General features: G+C 31.2%; 1 long non-coding RNA gene across 1 annotated transcript; it reads right to left on the bottom strand.

The window, feature by feature from the left end:
* Window positions 1-5219: 5219 nt before the first annotated feature.
* On the bottom strand, window positions 5220-6074 carry LOC106294254. Its single transcript, XR_001260796.1, has 2 exons — window positions 5815-6074; window positions 5220-5629 (listed from the first exon to the last, which is right to left on the bottom strand). It is a non-coding gene; the product is annotated as an uncharacterized LOC106294254 (long non-coding RNA).
* Window positions 6075-6453: the final 379 nt, after the last annotated feature.

Genomic DNA, 6453 nt, shown 5'->3' with positions numbered 1-6453 from the left:
TGTGTTTTTCAAAAATAATGTGGCTATGCATATAACTCATATACGAGACATGTAATAATGACATGTAATACTGGTGTAACTGGTATAACTTCATATTGTAATAAAAGGATGATTTGTTTTAGTTTTAATATAAGATTCCTTGTAATAAAAGCATTATATACATCTCACCAATGTAAGAAACCTTTTAGTTAGAAAATATGGTACCACTCTTATAACTAAGCATATAAATTGGTATTACAGATACAACTTTTTATATACTAGACATGTAATACTGGTACAACTCATACAAATTTGTATTATATATCAGACATTTAATACTTGTTCAACTAGTTCAACTTCTTCGTTATAGAAATTTCAAATTTTCATTTGGTTTTCCATATGAAGAAAAACAATCAACTGACCAAATTGGTAGGTGTTTATAATGGTCCCTTCTAATAACATCTTTTGAAAAAAAAAAATTAAAATTTTCTTCTATTGCAACCCTTTGACTCCGCAGCTTCCTTCTTCAGTTTCGAGAGCAGAAAAAATGAAAATGCATTTTTTTCAAATAGTATAACTAATACTATTAAACAAATAATATTCACATTAAATTTTATAACTAGTACAACTAATACAACATATTATAGTGTTATATATAATATTATATTTTGAAGAGAAGTTAAACATAATATTATAAAAAACAAATTAATCACAACATATTACAAATTTAACCAAACAATGAATAATAGTTGTGGTGGCTAAGGTTTACATACATTATTCATAGATTTGGTGGTTAGCGTTTCTGAGCCGAACCAAACCTGCTCTTTGTAGTTGACATTTTGTGGCCGCGAGATGCCTCTTTGGGTGATCTTGACGATTCAGGTGATAGATATGCAGTCTGATCTTGGACACACCAGCATCGATAAAGTTTTTGTCATCGTTGTCCACCGGAGTGGGAAGATCTTTTTCTCGTGTCAATTGTTCAGCTAGTATAACTTATTAAATTGTACAACTAGTTCAAATTTACAATTAGTACAATTGTATAACTAGTATAACAGTACAACTAGTACAAGTAGTACAACTAATAAAAATTAATTTAAAATATTTAAAAATTAAATGAATATGAGCTGGGTTGGGTATTTGGATTTGGGTCAGGATTTAGTTGGTTGGGTTGGTAATAATTTAAAGTTTTTAGGTTTTATGGACATTTTGCCCATCTATATATATAAAGTTAGCTTTTTCTCTTCTTATGACAAGTGGCAGAGAGGTTTGACGACACATGTCCCCCATAATTTTTTTTTATATATTTTAGATTCTTTTTCTTTTAGATTATTGCAATTTGGTCCAATACCTTTTAATTGTGCACTATCTAATATTCTTCACACTAACCATAGTTGTATGAAATTTGAAAATCTATTTTATTAGTCACTTAAATTAAAGATGAATAAAGACATATATAAAATAATATAAATACATTTTAAATATTTCGTTTATTCACAACTACAAATAACATATTTTTTTACTACTTTATTATTTTTTACTATTTTCTATCATCTTATTTACAAATTATATATTTATTTAACTATTAAAATCCTAAAATAACCAACTAAGAAGAAGAAACTATAGTAAACACACAAAATCTAAACTTGAAATCTCCACAATCACAGAGAAAAAACAAAATACCTTAGAAACACTGACTCAATAAAAGCCTGGAGCTGAAAAGAGGTCAACAAAGAAGACTAACTGACCTCATCTTACCAAAGAATGTCTTGGCTAAAACAAACATAGGCAAAAAAAGATTAAAAAAATAAAACCAGAGACAAAGAAATCCCCCGAACACAAAAGAACGCGATTAATCACCAGCGCAAAAAGCCAAAAAATTGGGTCAGAGGAATAATCACTGGAAGACCAAAGTCACCACGGAGCAGGAAGACACATGCCTAAAGCACAGAAGCACAACCACCAGCTAAGAGGTAAGAAGCACATCATAAACTAAACAAACACATACAAGGCACACATACAACAAAGAACCACAAACTATGAATTCAAGGGACCAAAGCTCCGACAGATTAACTCTGCACACCTATACCAAGGAAAGCATGAGAATAATAGAAATAACATGAGGGTGGGAGAATGGAAGGCAACCACCGAAAATCCAAAGCTCAAATTTGAGACCAGAAACAACCTTCCAAAACACATAGCATATACGCACACTATCCAAACCTGGAGTGGCAAACATGGTGAAAGAGAGAGCCACTAGAGACGCGAGCAGCGATGGAAGATGCAACAAGATGAGAACAAAAACGAGAAAAAAAAGAAGACGAAACGATATCAGCAAACTATGGAGCCATCCTCGAGCTATGAAAGAGAACATATAAGTCAGATCACTAAAAACCAGATTTTGAAAACCAAGAAGAGAAAAGAATATCAACGGCAAGCCAATGACGAGGAAGACAAAATCAAAGACAACTATAACTAAACTTTGACCCAACCCAATGAGATGTAATTCCTAACATTAGCCAAAATCTAAAGAAGAAGATGACCAATATTGACTGGAACAACCTACAACGCCTTGAGAAACAACCACACAACTGCAAACACAATAAGCTTGATCTATAACAAATACCAGATAATCTCATAAGAGAAGAAGTAGAGGAAAAACAAGAGCACGGAAGTGACTTTTCCAGTTATGGTGACAAACACCGCACACCGGAAATATAAACAAAATACATAAATGTCGACGGCTCAAAGTCAAAATATGGGGAGAGGGCAAAAACATCTCAAAGGAATAATGTGAAAAATGTGAAACATCAGAAGCTCACTTCACCATTAACAAGTACTACTGTACACACAACAACACATTAGTAAAAAAACAAACACATAATATATTAACATATTACCTACTAATACATAAAATAATAAAACATCAAATAATGCTCTTGACAAATAAAGACTGACCACATAATTACAACATCCAAAAAATCATACTTAACAACAATGAAACAATATTCCGCGAGCACACACTCCTAGTTTTTCATATAAAATTTAAATCAAGAAATTTAAATCAGAAGAGGTCCAAAACAGATTTTTTTCACAACCAAGTGGATCATTATAGAATTTGATCCGATTGTAGGAAAGTGGTGGTACTATGGCCTCGGTTAAGTAGAACTATGGCGCCAGTTTGGACGACAATCTCTAGCATGCATTTTGGCAACCAGAAGAAGAGTGCTAGGGAGGATGAGTGCAAATTATCAGTTTACTAGATATGAAATATGGTGTTTATGCAGGATAAATTATTTTTCATTGAAGTTTAGTTATATAATTATTTATACAAATTATTAATATTTTTGTTTGAAACCTTTTAAAGGTTTTAGTAAAGGAAATGCTATTAATTAACGACTGCTGTAATATAAATTTGGAAAGCCTTTCCTAAGATTTTGATTTGAATAATATTAAAATTAATGGAATATTGTATACTTATTAATAAATGACAACAAAGAAATACAGATTTGAACAACTCTGTCCATCGTGAGAGTGTTTTCATCGGAACTAAGTTCTAAATTACATACACAAAAGCTAAACTAAAAAATGAACAACAAATTATTTTTTTGTATTTTGTTTTATTATATATTCTTTTAACATTTTTTTAGTTTAAATAATTGTTTTTATGTTATGTGTAGATTGTGATTTTGTAGTTGTTTAAAATAAATTATCAGTCTTTTCCGTTGAATTTGTTTGTTGTAAAATACTCAGTGTTAATTTCGTTTGGATTGACCAAGTTTTCTAATACAATTGTTGCAATTATTAACAAAGCTGCGTTCTATTTTTATTATATTGGTGTAGATATTTTAATTTTTTTTGTTTATTATAAATTAGCTAGTTTCATTTTCTCTTTTTTTTTTTTTGTCGAGTTATTCTACATTGTGTCTTTCACACAACGAATCAAATATATATATATATATATATATTTTTTTTTTTAATATTCACATCAATATTAAAATAATGATTGAGATTTTTGTTTTAGTATTTTTATTTTTCACATTTACTTACAAAACATGTACTTATTTTACCATTAAAACCAATTTAATGAAAATTTCGTAAATGTTTAATTTATTCTCAATTATATGTAACATTACTTTTCACTATTTTCTAGAACAATTTTTACTAACTGTTTTATTATTGTTTTTGTAAGTAACATACTTATTACACTATTAAAAAATCATGAAAGTGTAATATTTTATTTATTTTTTGATATTTTTAATTTGATTTTGAAGTAAGTAGAATGCAATTTTTTTTTAAACTCTAATCTAATGGATTTAACATAGAAAACATAGACAATTATTTTGTTACATCTATTTCTTGAATTTAGTTGTATTTTATTTTATATGTTTTTATTAAAATGACAATGTTTATGATCCTAAAAAGGAATAGCTGATTCATTATAGCAAAAATATATATTTTAAATTAGGTATGCAACACAAGAACCTTATACTAATTATTTCTAGTTAGAAAGATATATTTGTTTGAATTTTGAATATAATATTATATTTAGAATTAAAAAACTATATTATCTGAATAAATATCTATGATTTGCGGAATAGACGATACTGATTAATTTTTAGAAAATAAGAAGACATAGCAAACTCACATCTCTTGCTTAAATCATCTAATAATATTTAAAATATTCTCAATGATCTTGCACCAGAAAACTAAAAAATATTTCTGTTCGTCGGATCACATAGCTAAATTCTACATCTCACATACTCAACAATACTCTTATGAAAGACATTCATCACCTGTTGTCTCCAGCCAGAGGCCAATGTCTGCGTTTATTTCCCTCTAGTGTCGAAAAGTGGTCGAACATTTGACCTCATGGTATATTTTGTTGTGCTGCTTCCATCTTGCTTTTTTCTTCTATTGATGTGTCATAGCTCTGCATCTGTCCAAATGTTGTGCTGAAACTTAAACCCGAAAATTCTCTTCTAGAAGCTCATCCATATACAACCTAAACTGTCCCTTTACCACATACCAGGGTCATGTTCTCCTCATTTTCTCCCTAAGTAGTTTGATCTCATCGTCTTTTGTCGTGTTACACTCTTCAACTATGTTTGTATTTCATCTCAAATTTTCTCCATATCTTTGTAATCTGAGAATAGTCTTGTACTCTGTAAGAACATGCTGTTATATGTTTTCGATTCTCTGCATAAACATCTCTAAATATTTTTGACACAATCCTACCGAACTCAAACTGTTATGCATCATTATCTATAACCTCCCATAGAAACAAATATCCTCTCTTGTTTCTCCTTTATACTATTTTCAAACTCCCAATACTTAGACCAACCTCAGAGAGAGTTAAGGCTGATAGAGTTAAGAACCGCTGGTGTACTTAAAATTTTTGCTCGGTTGAAGCCGCGCTCTTCAAGGCCTTTTCACATTCCTCGCCTCCCAAAAACGAAGGAGACGTGTCATGACGGTTACCTTGCAACGACCAGCCTTTAATTCGGAAAAGTGGAGCTGAGTAGTCCCCATTCGTGGAAGATATGGTTCTAAGGTTCTCGCAAGAGTACAAAACGAATGTGCTTTGTGTTTTGTCTTAACACCGTGAGACGTGGCCTGAAGGTTGGAAGCCGGCTTGCATAATGGTTGCCTGAAACAGCGGTTGAAAATCTCAGAACCAAGAAACAGAGAACAGTTCGCCGGAGTTATCTTTAGTGATTATCAAGAGTCTAAGAACAAACTTACATTTACATCAGCCATGAGCATATCAACCCACATGAGCATAAGTTTACTAAGACAGATTTAGAAGATGGTCTTGAGAGGTGGAAAGCTAACCTTTTTATACACGCAGAGAAACCGCCTCGCAGAAGATAACCTCACATTGAAGTATAGATCGTGGCTGAAGGAGTTAAAAATATGCTTAATGTGATGAATCTGTAAGGGGTTTAGTTTAGATTGATGGAAAAGAAGGTCAAAGGATGCGACCGAAACTGCATGAACGGAATAGTCACGCCGACTTGAGCAACTCAATCTCTCGAATGGCGGAGATCATCCATGGGAAGAAACCCAAAATTTGATTCCGCGTTCAGAGAGAGTTAAGGCTGCTCGCCATCGGGCTTTGTTCCTTCAGCCAAGATTAAAGCCCACATAATAAACGTAGCCCATATCTATCCCCTTCCCTTTAGTGAAACGCATAGTTTAATTAAACTATTTGATGACTTGTCAGCGTTAGCGTTAGAGGAGTGAAACAATTTTTTATATATATACAGATTAACTTCTAAGATTTTTCACTCATTTTCTCTATTTTAAGTTAGTCTCCTTTACTATGTATTATTCAATCACGACTGTTTAACAAATATAATCTGGGTGAAAAAGTGAACTACTCTTATTTCAGCTATTTTAATATCAAACAAATAGAAAAGTATTTTACTATTTTTTAATGTTTTACCATCGTTACTATTTAAAGAAAAGTAA

This window comes from Brassica oleracea, chromosome C1, assembly GCF_000695525.1.
Source record: "Brassica oleracea var. oleracea cultivar TO1000 chromosome C1, BOL, whole genome shotgun sequence".
Taxonomy (NCBI): domain Eukaryota; kingdom Viridiplantae; phylum Streptophyta; class Magnoliopsida; order Brassicales; family Brassicaceae; genus Brassica; species Brassica oleracea.
This window is presented reverse-complemented; position numbering and strand designations above follow the sequence as displayed.